Source organism: Vulpes lagopus, chromosome 22 (genome assembly GCF_018345385.1).
Source record: "Vulpes lagopus strain Blue_001 chromosome 22, ASM1834538v1, whole genome shotgun sequence".
Classification (NCBI taxonomy): domain Eukaryota; kingdom Metazoa; phylum Chordata; class Mammalia; order Carnivora; family Canidae; genus Vulpes; species Vulpes lagopus.
In genome coordinates, this window is record NC_054845.1 from 16,087,410 (window position 1) to 16,107,549 (window position 20,140).

Sequence of the window (20,140 nt, forward strand, 5' to 3'; positions counted from 1 at the left end):
TCCTTAAAAACTCAACTTCCGGAACACACGAAATTCCTGTAAAGCTCTTTTTGTGCTACAGCACATAGAAGCACAATGTTATATTTGAGAATCACTATTTGTTCATTTCCTGTAAGACATGTTTGAATGTAAAATGGGAGGAAAAGCCTTGTATTTAAGTTCCTTCCTGATTTTTTTTCCTTAAAGGGAGGGGGAGCATTGCACATTCATCCTCCACAGTTGAACACAAGCAAAACTCCACATCTCTGCCCAACTGTAAAACCCAGTCACAGAAACAGCACTGTAACTATAAACACACAAAAAAGTTTTACACTGCTAGAAAAGCAAAGTTACAATTGGTAAAGATTCTTTGTAATGTTACTTAAAACCTGAGAAATCTATAGTTTGGGTTGTTCTCCCAGTAAGTTGAAAGGACTTTTTTTCCCCGCTTGAATCTTGGGCTTAATGTTTCTTGGTCTAAGGCCCAGTGCACCAACAGTAGTGAGTCAGAAGGGATGCCTGAAATAGTTCATGTACAGTTTTCTGTGTTCCTGTGTTATCGTCCTTGGATGGCCAGGACTGTCCCTTATTCATCTAATTATTCCACAAAAGCCCAGCAAAGTTCCAGTATTAAATGAACTTTAATTTATTAAAGTTGAAATGTTGAATCCTGAATTAAGTTGCTGAATTATATTAAAAAGGTTTCAGCTCATCTGTCAAAAATGTGAGACAAGTAGCATTTTGTGATGTGCATATTGATGTGAACTTAAGCCTTGTGGTTAGAATCATAAGGCCAAAAGTAACCCAGAAATGTCTTTATCCCTTTCATTGACTGGAATAATTGCCCAATGAATGCTATCAGCTGATGATGAAAAATCTCTCTTAAAGTTATTTTTCAAAATATGAATAGCAAAGTAAAAACACAGAAAGTGATCCTCAGTATCTAGAAAAAACATGATATTTTTCTTGTAGGGGTAAGAGAGAATAATAGATGCAGGATTAGTAAGCCCCCTCTCCAAAAGCCTTAAATGAAAAATAAGTTGGCCATTAAATATTATACGAGTAGTATGCACACTAAGGAAGGCCACACATTTTTTTAAAGATTTTATTTATTTATTCATGAGAGACAGAGAGAGAGAGAGGCAAAGACACAGGCATAGGTAGAAGCAGGCTCCATGAAGGGAGCCCGATGTGAGACTCAATCCCAGGACTCTGGGATCAAGCCCACAGCTTGAAGGCAGGCACTAAACCGCTGAGCCACCCAGACGTCCCGAAGGCCACACATTTTGAAGAATGTCATCCTGCAGTAGATTGAGAGGGTTTAAGGAGTCTTTTTTTTTTTTAATTTATTTTATTTATTTATTTGTTTATTTATTTAATTAATTTATTTTTTTTAAGGAGTCTTCTTACTTCTCCCTTCTACTGTACCCTTCGCAGGCCGTGGTGGCCTCCAGAGCACTTCTCAGAGTGGCTACAAGTATTTCTGCAAGAGCTTCTATTGAGACCATACGCATGGGTATCAAGTCCAGAGAGCATAAGAAGTTGGATAGGAAGGGTTGAGGCAAAATTGTTACTAGAGGTTATCATTGACACCAACTAAAAGAGAAAAAAGATATGCCCTAGGTATGTTTTTGCAGAGGGTAAGTTGGTGTTGCTCCAAACTAAAAAAGCAGAGGGGACTCTGAGAACTCTTCCTCCTTGGGGGCTCCTGGACATTCTTCATCCTTTCATCATTACCATTTATGTCCGCTCCACTGCTCTCCAGTGCTGGATTGGAAAGTAGCCTAAGACATGGCTCTTAAAGTAGTCTGGTGGTTGCCGGGGCTGGAGGTTGGGAGAAATGGGGAGATGCTGGTCAGAGAGTACAAAGTCATAAGATGAATAAATTCTGGGAATCTAATGTATGTTCTAATGATTATAGTTAATACTGTATTGTGTACTTGTAAATTGCTAAAAGAGTAGATCTTAAATATTCTCACGTAGATACATGCACACTAATAGTAATTATGGGAGGTGATGGATGTGTTAATTAACCTTATTATGGTGATCATTTTGCAATATACACCTATATCATACCATTACTGACCTTAAACTAACACAATGTTATATGTCAATTATATCTCAATAAGGCTGAAAAAAAAAAGACATGGCTCTCAATTTGGTTATGGATCTAGTGTTGGAGGTTCATTTAATCATTCAACATTTTTGCAACACCTACATGCCATGAATATATGATAAGAAGGCAGAGGGAACAACAACAACAACAAAAAAAGCAGAGGGTTTGTCAAATGAGTGATGCAGCTACTCCATGCAGTGGGACTTAGGAAGTGATGTTTGTGGGTTGGATAGCTTGGGAAGGTGACACCAAAGCACTCATAATTAGATGGAACTCATGGAATAGGTGGGATTTGGACTAGAAGACAAAGAGAAGGTGATGGCTGGAAGTGCAGGAGGCATGAGTAGGAGACCTAAGAGAACTCAAGCAGGAAAGAGAGGTTTGGGCCTGGTTGAGGGATACTTGGGTGTTAGCATATGTGGGAGGGAAGGGAAAGTGTGGTAGATAGAATAACGCACCCACCCCAGATGTCCATATTCTAATCCCCAAGTCTGTGAATATGTCACCTTACATGGCAAATGGAGCTCTGCATGTGTGAGTAGATTAAAGATTTTGAGATGGAGCAATTTTCCTAGATTATTGGGGTGGACCCAATGCAATCATAAGGGTCCTTATGTACAAGAGCCAGGCAAGAGAGTTAAAGAAGGAGATGTGACCATGGAAGCAGAGCTTGGAGAGGTGGGAGGTAGGGTCCATGAGCCAAGGAATGTAAGTAACCTCTAGAAGCTGGACAAGGCAAGGAAATGCATTATTTTCTAGAGCTTCCAGAAGGAATACAGCCCTGCCAACACCATGGTCCTTCCCCAGTGAGACCTGTGTTAGACTTCTAACTTTCAGAACTGTGCAATAACAAAGTTGTATTGTTTTAGGCCACTAAGCTCATAGTAATTTGTTTTAGCAACAACAGGAGACCAATACAAAAGAGAAGTAACGTTAAAGCATCCTTAAAATATGTTCACAATGTCTTTAGGAAGCTGGAATGACTCTTAGAACCATTTTACCAGGAAGAAAGAGAAGCTTAGAGAGATTGCACAATTGGCCACATCTCACATGTGGCAAACCGTAAAGCAGAGTTCCAGCCAGTCCTACCCACTGCCTAGACTGTGGCCTTTCTGGACACCGGGCTGCCTCTGGCATTGGGAAGACCACAAAGTGGCCTGAATGGTGTGAGCAGGACAGGCAGAAATGTACTTTGGAGAAATGGTAGCCAGGGGGAGCGTGAATCCCCACAGCTCCACACAGTGCCTCAAACACAGGGACTCCCCAGTTTTTCCAACTGATGGTTGGAAAACATGGAAAACAACACCAATGACAAGATGACGCTCCAGCCCTACCTGTTATTTCACTTTCCTCCTCACCCCAAGGTGGATTCTAACTGGGGAAAGACAGTGTGTCCAGAGGCAGGGCAAAAGGGAAGTAAGTGAGGAGTTGTTAAAACCAAAGAGAGAGGGGTGGGGGCACTAAAGATGAATTTTGCGTACTTTACTGTGGCTTGGGGGTCGCAGGGGTCAGAAGGGTCCCTACCATGTTAATGAAGGGACCAGTCAGACCTTTCCCCACTGACACAGTCTGATCACTTTCCTTTCCAAATATTAAAACCTGAATTTACTTTTCTTTAAGAAAATCCGTAGAATGACTTAAAACAAGATTTTTCTCTTTGCTCCATAGTTCTATTTTGCCATGTGAAACTCATCATTAAAACGAATTTATACCCTAAAAAGGTACACTTTATGCAACATGAATTATATCTCAACTTAAAAACAAATTCAGACTATTTAGTTAAGATCCTGGAAGAAATTAAAGTAAATGTTAAAATTTACCCAAAAATCAAGACTAAAGCCACTGGTTACAAAGGTTATGTTTAACACAGCAGGTCAAATGAAAATTATGTCTGCTTATGACAGTTACTCTGGAAAATCCCTTGAATTGCCTTGGGTGTAGTAATAGTCAGCATTGGTATATATATATATATATATATATTTTTTTTTTTTTTTAACAATTTCTTAATAAGTCCAGCACAGCCACCTTTTCTTCCCGGAGTCCATCACTGTTTCTATTGTTAGGGGACAGATGAAGATGTTGGCTTGCGTTTCAGGCCTAGGTTGTGTGAAAAATACAATTTGAATGTGCACAGTTGACTTGTCAGAAATTAAAGTCATATGTGATGCCATTTCACTGTATTGTTAAATTCTGTTTGCCTTAGATTATTTCATCTAGTCACTTCCCTCATATCTGTTTAGCTTATGATTAAATGCAACTGTTTAATCCTCATGAACTTTACTATTCTTTCTGCATATCATACATGCCTCTGCAAAGGAAAAAAAAAGGAGCCACAGTCCTTCCTTATAGGTACACATAATCTTAACATTTTCATATATTTTTATTTTTAAAAGTTTTTAAAATACTTTTTTCAGGAATGCCTGGGTGGCTTAGCGGTTGAGCATCTGCCTTCGGCTCAGGGCATGATCCTGAAGTCCCAGGATCAAGTCCCACGTCAGGCTCCCTGCATGGAGCCTGCTTCTCCCTCTGCCTGTATCTCCACCTCTCTCTGTGTATCTCTCATAAATAAATAAGTAAAAATATTTTTAAAAAATACTTTTTAAAAATACTTTATTCATGAGAAACACAGAGACATAGGTAGAGGGAGAAGTAGGTTCCTTGCAGGGAGCCCAATGTGGGACTCGATCCCTGCACCTGGGATTGCGCCCTGAGCCAAAGGCAGATGTTCAACCACTAAGCCACCCAGGTATCCCTTTAAATACTTTTTTTAAAAAAGATTTTATTTATTTATTTGAGAGAAAGAGAAGGAGAGAGCATGGATTTGAGTGAGGGTAGGGGAGAAGGAGAGGGAGAGGGGGAGGATCTCAAGCAGACTCACACTGGGTACACACAGCCCTACATAGGGCTCAGTCTCAGAACCCTGAGATCATGACTTGAGCCAAAAATCAAGAAATGGACCCTTAATTAACTGAGGCCACCCTGGCACCCCCTCAAATGTTTCTAATCTAATATTTTTTTCTACTTCTTTTTTTTTTTTTTTTTAAGAGACAGTGTGAGCAGGGTTGGGGGGAAAGAGCGAAGAGAGAGAGAGAGAATCTCAAGCAGATCCCACTCTGAACACAGATACTGACATGGGGCTCAGTCTCATGACCCTGAGACCATAATCTGAGCCAAAATCAAGAGGATGCTTAACCGACTGAGCCACCCAGGTGCCCCTCTTTTTTTCTATTTTTTAAACACAGCAGAGATTGTTCTCTATAAATTGCTACATATTTTCATTGTTCTTAGTTTTCTGATATTATAAATAATGCTGCAGTGGACATATATGAACATAAATCTTGGCCTGTCCAACTATAGTTTTTCATTTTTGAAATTTTGAAATAATAATAGATTTAAATTTTGAAACAATCACAGGAAAGTTGGAAGTGCAGCTCAAAGAATTTTATGTTCCCTAATCCTTTGAGAGAGTCATCAAACTGATACCACGTCACCCCTAAATATTTCTCTGTTTTCCTAAAAACACTCTCCCACATGACCATAAAATAACAACCAAACTCCAGACATTAACGTTGATACACCACTACCACTTCATAATACTCGGTGCTCATTCAGCTTTGACCCACTGTACCACTGCTCCCATTAGAGCAGAAGCATCCAGTTCAAAATCTGGTATTACATTTGGTTGCTTTGTTCAGCGGCCTCCATACTGGAACATTGATTCAGCCTTTTCTTGATCTCCTGGGCTTGACACTACAGAAGAGTACAAGTCCGCTATTTTGTAGAATGACCCTCAATTGATGCTGAGTTCTCTTTGCATCCTACTGGGTGGTACATGATTTAACTTTGTCTCATTACTGATGATGGTCACTTTGATCATTTGGTTAAGCGTCTGCCAGGCTTTTTCATTGTAAAATTACTCTCTTCCCCTTTGTAACTGGCAGATATTTTGTGGGATTGTCCTTTAAAAGCATGAGAAAATCCCATTTCTTATTAAACGTTCAGTTTAATTATTCATCCTTGTACATCAGCATGGTCTTGTAGATTCTTGTTTTATTCATTGGATTATACTCCACTGATATCATCATTTATGTTGATGCTCAAATTGTCCTTGATTTGGCAGTCGGGGGCCTGTTCAGCTGGCTTTGTGTCCTTTGACATGTCACCTTTATTCTTTTTTTTTTTTTTTGTCACCTTTATTCTTTGAGTAACTTTTTGCTTTCTGGTAGAGCAAAATATTCTAGGCTTGTTTTGGACTTCCCTTCTTTTTTTTTTTTTAATTTTATTTATTTATTCATGAGAGTCAGAGACACAGGCACAGGGAGAAGCAGGCTCCCTGCAGGGAGCCCGACATAGGACTCGATCCCGGGTCTCCAGGATCACGCCCTGAGCCAAAGACAGATGCTCAACCGCTCAACCGCTGAGCCACTCAGGTGTCCCTTGTACTTCCCTTCTAACCAGCCCTGGAATCAACTCTCTCTCCAAGGAAACCTGATTCCCTTTAGTAGGAAATGGTATTTAAAAGCCAAGATCTGGGCACTAGATATACTACTCCCTGCTATTGGCATGTTACTGCCGGTAAACAGCACGAACACACAAACACACACACACAGGCATTTACATCTAGAATTTTCTATCCTTACCTATATACTTAAAAACCATCAATTAACACTGATATACCTAATTCCAGTTCAATGTCTTCTCCTGTAGGAAAAACCAGGCTTGCATTATCTTTAAAGTATTTGCTTATTTGGGGGCACCTGGGTGGCTCAGTGGTTGAGGGTCTGCCTTTGGCTCAGGTCATGATCCCAGGGTCCTGGGATCAAGTCCTGCATTAGGCTCTCTGTGGGGAGCCTGCTTCTCCCTCTGCCTGTGTCTCTGCCTCTCTCTGTGTGTGTCTCTTATGAATAAATAAATAAAATGTTAAAAAATTTTTGCTTATATGATCAGTTCCCTATATGTTACTGTCCTGGGTTGAATGGTCCCCCTACCCACCACCAAAAGATTTGTCCACATCATAAGCCCTGGAAACTGTGAATGTGACTTTATTTGGAAAGAGGGTCTTTGTAGATAAGATCATCTTGGGATATGAGTAAGCCCTAAATCCAGTGATCACTGTCTTTATAAAAGATGCACACAGGGGAGAGACACACAGGGAGAAGAGAGGAAGGCCACCTAGAGACAGAGGCAGAGATTGGAGCTCTGCCGCAGCACAAGCCAAGAGATGCCTATAGCCACCTGAAGCTGGAAGACACAAGGAAGGATTCTGTCCTAGGGTCTTTGGAGGTGGCACTGCCCCGCAGACGTCTTGCTTTCAGACTTCTGCCCTTCGAGTCGATGGGAGAATAGATTTCTCTTGTTTTGAGCCACTGGATCTGTGGTCATTTGTTACAGCAGCCCTAGGAACCTCATAGCTCCTCTCTGCCCCATCTCCCATGCCAAGGCCCTCCTTTCTTGGCTCCAGCTCTGAGCCTCCTCCCCCATTTTGGGCCACTTCCCACCTTCCTCATGGATGCCTTCCTCACCCCCACTTGAGCTAACACCCCATACCAGGCCACCCTCTGTGTTGGTGTCCTCCTCACAATATTGTCAGATAAAATATAGGGTGTCCAGTTAAATGTGAATTTCAGAAAAACTACAAATAATTCATGCAAGGTTTAAGACATATTTATACTAAAAAAATCATTCACTGTTTATCTGAAATTCAAACCTAACTGGGTGTCATGTTTTGCTTTGTTAGCTTTTTTTTTTTTTTCTTGGCTAAATTGGGTAACCCTACCTCCTCACCCTAATCAGGCTAGGACCTTCACCCCCACTGTAACAGGCCACCTGCCTCTCATACAGCCCCTGGGACAACCCACTTCACTGGGGTTCTGACACTGGCACCAGGCTGCACCTCTGATGGGGTACCTGTTCCCTCTGCTCAGACTCTAGAATCCCACACTGGACCATTGTGGGTCCCCACTCAACCCCCTACTACCACAGACACATAACTCTATTTTGCTATACCTCGTGATTTTAAGACCAGATTTTTTAGGAAGAAAGGAAGGAAAAGAAATAGAAGAAGCAAAAGACTTACTATTCTTTTAAGTGTGGTTTATATTCTCCGTGTAATAGAAGATTTTTATGTGAAGAAATGGCCTACATTTGGATTGTCCAGAGAAACAGAACCAATTGGATATAATGTATATATAATATATGCATATCATATATTATATGTGTATATATCATAGTACATACATTGTAGGAATTTTAGGAATTATAGGAGTTGGCTCACATGACTGAAGGTTGAGAAGTCCCACGATCTGACCTCTGCAAGCCTGAGAACCAGGAAAACCAGTGGTATAATTCAGTCTGTCTGAAGGCCTGTAAACTGCATAGTGGGTAGGAGTGGGCCTCGTGTAAGTCCTAGAGGCCAAAGTCCTGAGAACCTAGCGTTCTGATGTCCAAGGGCAAGTGGACACCCCAGCTCGAGAAGAGAAAGCCAAGAATCTGCCTTCCCTTCACCTTTTCTGTTCCATTCTGTCCCTTGGTGGTTTGGATGCTGCCCACCCACACCAGTGAGGGTGGATCCCCTTTACTCAGTCTACTGAATCAGATACTCATCTCCTCCAGAGATGCCCTCCTGGACAACAGCCAGAAATAATATTTACCAGCTACCTGGGCATCCTTTAGCCCAGACATGTTGACATATCAAATTAATTCTCACATGGTCTGTATGGGGAACTGCTAGCCCTTGGTCAGATATTAAGCAGAAAACAAATTATGTTTTTTGAGGATTACTTGAGGATAGTGAGATTTGAAAAAGTTCGAGTACTGGGATACCTGGGTGGCTCAGTGGTTGAGCATCTGCCTTCAGCTCAGGGCATGATCCTGCATACCTGGGCTTGAGTCCTGCATCAGGCTCCCCTTGGGGAACTGCTTCTCCCTCTGCCTCTCTCTCTGTATCTTTCACGAATAAATGGATAAAATCTTAAAAAAAAAAAGTTTGAGTATCATGTGAAGGCCTTCGTGTCTTATCTTTTGACCTCCTCACCATTTTTCAGCTTCTGTCTTTGTTACTGCCCCTCATATTTCTACCTTGTGGTCTACTTGAGATTTTTATGAGTTTTCCGAATAAGGACCCATAAGTACCAACTCAGAATTTCCCACCTAGTCTCATAAGTCATTGTCTCAGGCTTCAACCAATCTTTTGCTTGAAAGGAAAAAAAAAAATTAGGGGAGATTTAAAACCAGAACAAGTGGGCAGCCCCGGTGGCGCAGCGGTTTAGCACTGCCTGCAGCCCAGGGTGTGATCCTGGAGACCCTGGATAGAGTCCAGAGACCCTGGATCGAGGCCCACGTCGGGCTCCCTGCATGGAGACTGCTTCTCCCTCTGCCTGTGTCTCTGCCCCTCTCTCTCTCTCTTTCTCTCTGTCTCTATGAATAAATAAAGTCTTTAAAAAATAAAAATAAAAAAAATAAAACCAGAATGAGTATATCCAGTAAGTATTGCAAAGAAATCAATAATCCCACTCATAGTTATTTTCCTGCCAGGTTCAGTTGCTCTCCTCTGGGATCCTCAGATGATCCCAGACCATCCCTATCAGCATTACACAGCAGCCACCCCACGGCACCATGACCTTGCTGACCATCCCTATCAACATTACACACCAGCCATGACTTTGCAGATCTGCGTTTCTCATGTTTTCTTTGGACCGATGCTGTACCACTGTTCCTGCTCCCCGGGCACTGGGCAAAGCCGAAGGCCTGGCCTCCCTCCTCTCTGCCTACTACTCTCTGTAGCTGGCACAGCCCTGTTCATCTTCGTACCATAGACTTGTTGCTCAAGGCCCCTGCCCTTTCCACTCCCTGCTGTTTCCTGCTCTTCACACACAGAAGTGTGACCCTGGACCGGTCCTGCTCTTCAGGCTGAAGCAACATGAAGAGACTTCACGGCCTTTTAATTACCTACTTAGCCCTTTTGACTCGTCCCTATACCTTTTATAAAGTTATGGAGCGAAAATCAAAACTCAAGCAGCTTTTGGGGCTGAAATAATCAGCAGGTTAGAAGCTTTAATTTGGGGAAACAGCTCCATTTCCTACATGATCCTTAGTTGTTTTTTTTTAGTTTACAATCAAGCCAACTATGACCATAAATTAAAATGCTGTGGTTAGAGCACACATTTCTGATCAAATAAATCACAAATCCAAGGCAGCCAGTCAAGGCATAATATAGCCCTTTCAGTGTTTATAGTCAGTGGAAGCAGTAAATGACAAGGGCTAGCATGTAATAAAGCTGTTATCACACTGTGAGAAAAAGCTCATCTATTAGTAGTTACCTTGAAGCCACGCCAACCCCATAAATTCAGATGCCTTTTATATGTCAGAATCTTTTTCCACTGCAAGTGAGGTACCAAGTCATGTTTGTCTTTCCGAAGATCTGTCACCGTCATTTCTACCATTCCTGCGTGAATCACACTGGTTCGTCTGTCATGACTTAGAAGATTGTGGCCAATGGTCAACACAAGCTGAAGTGACAAATGCACAGTGGGCGCCTGTGAACGCCCATGTGGACTCATTTCAGGAATAACAGGAGGAAGATTTATGGTGGCAGGGCAGTGACATGTGTGGGAATTCTAGTAGTGGCAGAGCTGAGGTGCAGAGCGATCAGAATGAGAGGATTAGACCCACCTCGTGAGCGAAGAGAAAGTTTGGAGAGAAGCACTGAATGGAGCTCATGGTTGCCAAGGGAAGCCGGGGGCCTGGGAAGGCCGCAGGTCAATGCTAACTTGGGTGGCCCAGGTTTGCCCAGCGGATACCAGGGGGCCTTTAGCACTGGCCCCACAGCTTCTGCTGTGAAATGAGTAATACCGAGCCAATGGGGTGACAGGTAACAGACAAAAAGAGCTTACAAACATATTGGTGCTGTTCTACCCAGCAAGAAACAAATTTTATGTTTTCTAAAAACCATTACTCTCAGGCAGCCTAGGTGGCTTAGCAGTTTAGCACCGCCTTCGGCCCAGGGCCTGATCCTGGAGACCCGGGATCGAGTTCTGCGTCAGGCTTCCTGCATGGAGCCTGCTTCTCCCTCTGCCTGTGTCTCTGCCTCTCTCTCTCTCTCTCTCTCTGTCTGTCTCTCATGAATAAATAAATAAATAAAATCTTTAAAAAAAAACACCCAAAACCATTACTCTCTGTCAAAGTGTCATATATTTGAATAAAATTCATTGTATTGATGTAGATAAAAATCAGAACTCATTGGTCACTTATCCCTGGGTTATACTAATCTGCACCCAGTGTTCCCCCCACCCCCACCTGTTGAGTTTTTCTTCACAGTGAGGAGGATGTGGGTGCAAATGCCTGCGATCTCAGGAGCGAGAGTGATCGCTGTGGTGGAGAAGAGGCACGAGGGGAGGGATCCCCATAAAGGTGGGCTTCCTTCTCCCGCAGTCTGGCTCTGCCTCAGCTCAGGGCCTGACTCACCACGAGGGAAGAAGCCCGGTTCTCATTTCCCTATTATGGTAACTGGGCAGCCACAGCCACATACTTTGTAAATTATGTATCATCTGGGTGAAACTATTCTTTGGAATTAATCGTAAGAAAAATCTTGGGAGGGATCCCTGGTGGCTCAGTGGTTTAGTGCCTGCCTTTGCCCCAGGGTGTGATCCTGGAGTCCCAGGATCGAGTCCCACATCGGGCTCCCTGCATGGAGCCTGCTTCTCCCTCTGCTTCTCTCTCTCTCATGAATAAATAAATAAAATATTAAAAAAAAAGAAAAAGAAAAAGAAAAATCTTGGGAAAGATGCAGAAAGTAAATTTAGTTTTCTGCTTGTTGTTATGAGGCATGATGTTTACTTTTTAGGAATTAATTTGATAATGGTTTAGTGTTGAAGATGTCTTTAGATGACCCTATGAGGATGGTGAATACAATTCAGAGAAACTTCTTAGCTTTCTTCCCCCACCTTGACACATATAGAGGATGATGTTCTTAGAGCATTTCTACCCAGTGAAGAATTTCAGGAAATGAAGATGATGTTATACATGCATGAGCCTTGAATTTATTTTTTAAATTAATTTATTTTAAGTAATCTCTCACTCAACATGGGGCTTGTACTCATGATCCTGCGATCAAGAGTCACATGCTTCACCGACTGAGCCAGCCAGGTGCCCGGAGACTTGAATTTATTTTAAAAGATGAAAAATTGGAAAAACTTAGAAGCCCTAGCTGTCAGTAATGATTAATCTCTTATGACTCTCCTCAAAAGGCAATGGCAACACACCAGGTGTGCTAATAACACAGACTGAGGTGCTCTTCTCTCAAACACTTCTTGAGGACTCAAAATTTAGCTGAGGCAACTCTTCCCACTTCAAACCTCAGGGCTCCTGAATAAAATGCAATAGCCTTAAAAATGAATATATAGCTTTTGAAAGAAAACACCTGGGTGCCAGGGGCACCTGGGTGGCTCAGTGGTTGAGCATCTGTCTGTCTTTGGCTCAGATTGTGATCCCGTGGTCCTGGGACCGAGTCCCACATCGGGCTCCCTGCAAGGAGGAGCCTGCTTCTCCCTCTGCCTATGTCTCTACCTCTCTCTGTGTCTCTCATGAATAAATAAATAAAATCTTTAAAAAAAGAAAAGAAAACCCCCTGGTGTCAGAATAAAAGATGGAACTCAAAACAAGAGCAATAGGTGTGGGTGATGATAATGAGTAAGTCCTAGGGACACTGTACCCAGACATACATACTCATGGCCATGGGCTGCCGTTTTAGTACTGTCCTTATGAGGACAGAAGCCGTGTGTGACTGAGGGTTCACCCCAGGTAGGGACCTGGAACTAAGATATCTGCTTTAGGGCAGAGTCCAGGGAGGGCTGACCCTTCTATGAAAAGAATGTTACCCACACTGTACCCCAAGTCCATAGAAAGCTTATGCCCTGGGCACTTTGTGTGTAGGAAGGAGTCTCCTTTGAGAAATGGAAAATCCCACGCAAAAGTATAAGATCTGAATTTATACTGTCCACATGGTATATGAGACTCCCAAGCCCAGAAATTAGTATAAAAATGGGTCCTGAATGGGATGGAATCCCAGAGAGCCATGGAGAAGCAAATGCAAGATCTCTCTTCAAGGGCACTTCTATAACTCAAGGCACACAGAACATCAAAAGGAACAACGCACGTTGCTAAAGATAGGCTCACAATGAAAAATTACAGACTCCATGAGGAAATGATCCAACAGGAGGGAGCTGGGAGACAGTAAATGGGAGAATTAGCACCCCAAGAACTTGAGATAATAGAGTGATACAATAAAACAATCCAGAGATTATCAAATAAGAAAACACACGGAGGAAAAGATGGCATGATGAGTTGCTTAGTAAAAGAAAGATGTTAGAAAAAAAAAAAAACAACAACAAAAGAAAGATGTTAGAATTCGACAGCACATGCACGTATTCCTATAAAGTCACTAAACTAATTCGTGATGGATTGAAACTGAAACCAAAATATTGAAGATAAGCTTGACATTTTTTGATCATTATACTTTGGAAGAGATTACCTGTGGGGATTATGGAAACTGGATTATGTGACTCTCATAGGATTATATTTAAAACCACCTGATGGGTTTAGCTTATATCATAAATGTATAAATTTTTCACTGATTTTGAGCTCCTATATAAATAAATTTCATCCATAGAAATGTTTCCTAGTTTTTCACTTTTTTCTAATTATAAAAATAATATATCTTCATTATTTGGGACAAATTGTGAAATATGAAAAAGAAGCAGAAATAGTCTCACTACCCTGAAACACTATTAACATTTTAACATATTCCCTTCCAGCTCTGCTTCTATTCAGTATATCCTTACTGAGCTCAACATATACTGAAATAAAATCTGTATTCCTTTTATTTTATAAATTTTACATTATGTCATAGGCATTTATTTCTCCATGTTCTTAAATGTGTTCTGAGTATAGTTTACATGGTTGCATAATATTTCCTCATGGACAGGGGGGCCTGGGTGGCTCAGGCATTAAGCATCCAACTCTTTGATTTCAGCTCAGGTCATGATCTCAGGGTCATGAGATCAAGTCCCGCATGGAGCTCTGCTCTCAAGGAGGAGACTGCTTGAGGTTCTATCTCGTCCTCTCCCTTTGCCCCTCCCGCCACCGACTCTCTCTAAAATAAAAAATATCTTCATGGATATGCCATTTATTTCAGAATTATCTTATAATTGCCTACTTACATTGCTTCTATGTTTTCATTGTTCTAACTCTGCAATAATATCTGTGCGTAAATCTTTGATTATGGGGTTGACTATGTCCTGAGGCTTATATGTATGTATGTATGATTTTGAAATCAAGGGACAATCAAGGGACTGGCTGCCCAGTCCAAAAAGCATGTGACTCTTGATTTCGAGGTTTTATTTTATTTTATTATTTTTTCGATTTTGAGGTTTTAAGTTCAAGTCCCACATTGGGTGTAGAGATTACTTAAGAAAAAAAAAAGGAACAAGCTTTCATCTTTTACAATTTATATTTTCAAATATATTCTATTTCACTTCAACAAATTTATTAAGTACCTACTATTTACCATATAACCTTTCTCTATACACTTATATTGTGTGTTTCTTTTTCTTTTGATTGCCAGAATCATCATATGCGCTGTAGAAAATTTGGTGTGCACTCATGCATGCTGGTGTGTGTATGTGTGTGTATAAAAGGGAAAGAGCAGGAAAAAGGAAGCATGAGGAAATTCAGTTACCTTCTGTGTTCAGCTTTTAGGATCTAAGCCAGCAAAGAAAAAACTCTAATTAGAATTTTTGTGGGGCACTCAAAAATTTTGCAAAACAAGTTTACTGGTTAGATGGAAATGTGAGTGCTGGTTTAATCCGTTTGATCTTTAGAATATGCCTGAGTTAAACCAGAAATGTGGGTTATATGACCTCCTTCCCAGACTTTCTTCCTATTAATATTCTAGGATTTGATGACAACTTTTAGAGCTACGTTCAAAAACTATGTTAGCTTACCAAAATGTCTATTCAACCAAAACATACACCACTCAGGGCCAAGTTTACAAACTCCAGCTCTTTATGACATATTTCAAATAAGAGAAGCAACACTAACCCTTGAGCAAATGAACCAAATTTACCCCACAGCAACAATTTTCCAGAAAACCTAAGTTAAAATAATAATAATAATAAATGGAACCTATTTCAAATAGGCCAGCAACTGATTTTCTGTCTTATGCACATAGATAGATACACTGTTTTATTTGCACAGGTTCTGCAATAGCAGAGAAAGAATTTAAAAATCACAATGCTAAAATCTGGAAATAAGGTAAAGGGCTGTAGATAAAGTGGGGGGGTAAGAGTAGGAAATTTCTGTTGTCGTATTCTCTGCTCCAGTGTTTGGCGCTTCTAGCACAGAGCTGTAACTGGGGGGAGGCACTGCCTGTGGTTATGCACTTGCACATGAAATAATCCTAGAGGCCCCCAATTCCCAGTGAGCCCTGATTAAGGACTGAAGCATTTTGAATCAAACTGTGATTATGTAAATGTCTGTATGTATAGATAAAATACAAAAAGCCGAGATGACTGCAGAAAGAGGAAATGACAGTGGATGATAGGGTGAAAATACTCATTTCTGAAGAAACAAAGAAAAGGGACAATGGTGTATACAGTTCAGGAAAATGAAACATCTCTTTTTCAGGAGAAATATCTTTTGCGAGGTGCGCACACCGGGGGTGGCACCATTGCCAAAATTTTCAGAAGGTTGCTGTCAACAGCTGAGGCTAGGAATGTATGTCAAAAAGTAATTTAAGAAAACAGAAACGACTCTTAGTACTTCAATAATTCCTTAAACAATGTTCAATGGTAAGGAAGAGGAAACTCAAAATGAATAACAGGAAAAATACAGGCTGGTTTTCAATCTGCAAGAATGGTTTCTCTGGTGCTTCCAACTGATTGCCTGTCACTTGAACCTTTCAAACCACTGACCCACACCACACAAATGACTTTAAAAAAATGTGGAATCAGGACCAGTGAGTACAGATTCGGACCTTGTGTCAACCAACCTGGGCAAGTGCATAAGTCGGATGTGCCACAAGACTGCTGGGAGGCCTTCTAGGGCTGGTTTCTGAGGATGGCAGCCTCACATGCCCTTCTTCACTCTCTGTTTCTTGGGCCAACACCCTGGAAGGTGCAGGGTGACACAGGGAGAGGGTGTCATCCGGTCTCCACTCCTGTGAGTCTAATGTACAGCACGCTGTGCTTATGGAGTGTTTCTCCTACTTCAGGACCTGATCAGTTGGACTCCCACAATGCGTATACATTTCCCTTGGAGTCACCATGCATCTTTAGAAGCCATACCACCTTTTCCTGTGCAACAAAATGGAAAGCGAATGAGCTCGGGAGTCAGGCCAGACCAGGTTTTCAACCCTGCATAAGTGGCCTGTGCCTTATGGTTCTCATTTGAAACATGGGAACACAATAAGCTCCTCAAGGAGGAATAATTAACACATGAAGATCATTTGCTACAGTGCCTGGTGCACAAAAGCTTCAAAGAAAATGTAATTTGTGTTGAGCAGCTGTTTAGTAAGGAAGAGATTAAGCTTAGAGTCAGACAGATTGAGTTTGAGTGTTGGCGATGTCACATACAACTATGTGGCCTTTGGCGGGCTGCTTCAATTCTGTACCTTAAATGGGAATAATGAGAGCACCTGCTTTGTGGAGGGTTGTGAGCAATGAGTGAGCTAATACATATACAGTGCCTGGCACACAGGAAACTCTCAAGAGAAATCTTAGCCATTCACTGGAATAAGAATTAGCAAATTACTTTACCCATCTCATGAAGTTTTAGTAGGTTTATATAAAACAATCCATAAAAGTGCTTAAGTAGCAAAGCTTCTAGCTCATATGAAATACTTTAGTATTAGATATTACATTGGTGATTATTATTACTACGATTATTGGTATTTCACTATATTGAATAGTTCCGTAATATAAGACGAACTTCTACATTTCTAGCAACAATGATGTGTTAAGAGCAAATAATTAGATGCTATCATTAGTCGGTTAAAACAGCATTTCCACATGTGGAATTGAAAAGGGTGGCAATAATATACCTAAAGAAAATACAAAATATATTAGCCTTTATGGAAATGTCTTATTTTACTACTTTCCAACTTTTTGTAACACAGATTTTTCTAAGTTTTCAACATTTTGCCATCTGAGTTAAGGATATATTTTTTTCCTTCAAAGTAATTTGAGTCAGTCCCCTGGTATTTAGCTAAATTGAACTCCGGCATTTTGGAACAGTGTCTGTTGACACAAATATATTTGGCATCACTGGGGAATTTAAAACTACATACAGATAGTGTCATGCATGATCCCTCAAACCCAAGATGACAGTATTATTATGAAGTACAAGTGTTGCTTAAAAGTTTTGTGCTGTCATTTGTCCTCTAAACACAGAGGTACATGCCTGTCTGGGAGTTACAAGGATTTAACTATAGTTTTATGAGCATTCGTAACAGAGTACACGAGGCACTTTGCTACTTTGCTCAAGAAAAGAGGAATGAAAATCTGGTAAGATACCCAGGGAAACCTGTGTAACTTTCTACTCACCTTCTCTCTGATTTTGAGATTATCTTGGAGGGTGAAAATCAGCTCCCTTGCTCTCAGTTCATCCCAGAGGCACATATGATTCTCAACCTGGAAGGTGTGGATTCACACTTGAGATTTTTTTTTTTTTTTTTGGTCTTGCTTAGATATTTCCAGTCTAGGAAATTCCTGCCAGCTGAATTAAACAACAACAACAAAAAAAAATCTAAGAATTCAGAAACTGGCTGGCCTGGGAAGAACATTGGTGACCCTGGATCTTCTGCAACAACATTTTATTTTTCTAAGTAAAGAAGTAACATGAGGAGGCCCGACTGCCGAATGACCAGACTTTGTCACCTTGCCTCGGTTTCAGGTTTTCATATGGCCTTTCAGAGGTCAAGAGAGGCACAGGCAACCTCCATATTAAAGCAAAGCAAACCAAAACAGAACAAAAAGAAGACAAAGAAGAAAAAGACATGCCAAAATAGGGTTACAGCATTGGTGGTGCATTTTAAATGTCAGTATCTAAGAAGTAAACAATTTCAACCCACAAATGCACACCCACACACATTCAGTTTAATGCAATTATGCTATTCCCAAGACGATTAAGGGAATTATTAGAGGATTAATTAAAAATACTGGTTCATCATTCAGGACAGATGTGGCCCGGTAATGAGACACAGAGTTAAGTTGGGAGAAAATAATATTCCCTTCTTCAAACAGACCAATGCTTCTCTGTACATATAGGTATAACCTAGTGGCATTGAGGCCCTGTGTGACAGTGAGGACCCAGACCAGTGACCCTCCTGGTGTTCCCCTTCTTAAGCCTGGGGTGTTTGCACTTGGCAATATCCAGCTGCCTGTCTTTATAATGTCAACTCTCCGCTGTGGTCAAGTGAACAGATCAGCCCAAGAATCTGGGGCTGAACTGGCACCCTTACTAATGGCATCTATTTGTTTTTTCCCCAGTTCTATGTGTTTTATTGCTCTGGAGGAAGAGAACCAGTTTGATCTCTTAATTTCGTGACAGTCAAAATGTAGCCAGAGCAGATGAAGCGTATATTGATAGAGTCAATAGGCCCTGGATGGGGGCTGGGGCGGGGGGGTGGGAGGATGTCTGTCGTGGCCTTAAGCTGGAGGCAAACATACGTACATTCTTTAAAGAAGCTACTGGTGAGGGCTCTTCCCACGAGAGAGGACCTCTCGGGAACATAAGAGGAGTCTGGAAACTAACCAAGGCTTCCCTAGAGGGGCACACTGGTCAAAGTTTGGTCCAAGCCTGAGCTGGTTACTGTCCCTGTGGCCGGTACCTCTGATTTGGCAGAAGGCAGAAGGCTTCTAAGTGGGCAGAGTAGCCATGACCTCAGTCCCATATGCCTCCTTCCCTGAAATTTCACTTGCAGATAACGGATAAGACTTCCATTTCTCGGCTCCCTGGGGGAAGCCAAGCCTGAGGGAAAGGGGAGGGTGGTTGTGGGAGGAGAAGAGTAAGTAAGATGGAATTCCAGCAGATGGCAGTTGGTGCCAGTGAACTGGAAAGGCTTAAGTTGGGGTAGAGGGAGTCCGAGGATTGGGAACGCAGGTGTAAGATAGGGCAAATGGGAAAGAGGTAAGGGAGAGGAAGGAATAGCGACCAGAAGGCCTTAGCCTGGGGAACGAGGTCTTCCTCAATGACCCTGTGGAAGGGGACTCATGAAAAAAGTCTGAGGCTGGTTCAAAATGGAGATTTATCCAGTTTCTCAGATAGGGGAGTGGGATGGCGGAGTGGGACGGTGGAGGTACCAAGAGGGCTTAGGACCCTGGGCCAGTGGCCCTGAAGCCCCTGCCCCTGCCTCTCACTGCAGACCTTTACCACTCACTGCTACGTGAGTTCATCTACTGATGAGAAGGTTACAAACTTTTTGGGGTCCTCACTGGGTCAAGGACCTTTGTTAAAGTATGTCAGGTCCGATGGTTCTCCAGAGGCTTCCTCCTTTCCGAGGCCTGCAGGGGGCTTTAGGACTTAACAGTCCCCTGCTTCCTCTTCTAACCTCACCTCTGTCCATCCTCCCCTCAGTTACCCTTCCCGAATACCTGGCCCCTTTCCTCTAGACAAAGCAAGCAAGCTCCATTGCGGGGCGTTGGCACTCACTTGCCAAGATACAGCAGGACTTGCACCCCCTCGCTGTACTTGGACATCTCTCTGCCCCTGTTAGTCCTCTAGGGCTGCCGTCACAAAGCACCCAGCTGGGTGACTTGAACAACAGAAACTAATTTCTCACAGTTCTAGAGGCTGGAAATCCAAGAAGGTGCTGACAGGATTGATTTTCCCTGAGGGCCATGGGGGAAAAATCAGTTCCATGTCCCCCTCCTTGGTTTCTAGAGGACTGTCTTCTCCCCACGTGTTCACACCGTTTTCCCTCCCTGTCCAATAAAGGGCACCAGTCATTTGGATTCCCGTTCATCCTAATGATCTAATTTTAACTTACTACCT

The 20,140-nt window shown here is 41.9% G+C and overlaps 1 long non-coding RNA gene across 1 annotated transcript; it reads right to left on the bottom strand.

Annotated features, from left to right (window-relative positions):
• Positions 1–982: 982 nt before the first annotated feature.
• LOC121480495 lies at positions 983–11,128 on the bottom strand. The gene is made up of 3 exons (XR_005984996.1): positions 10,414–11,128; positions 1,717–1,803; positions 983–1,280 (listed from the first exon to the last, which is right to left on the bottom strand). It is a non-coding gene; the product is annotated as an uncharacterized LOC121480495 (long non-coding RNA).
• Between the last annotated feature and the right edge of the window lie 9,012 nt (positions 11,129–20,140).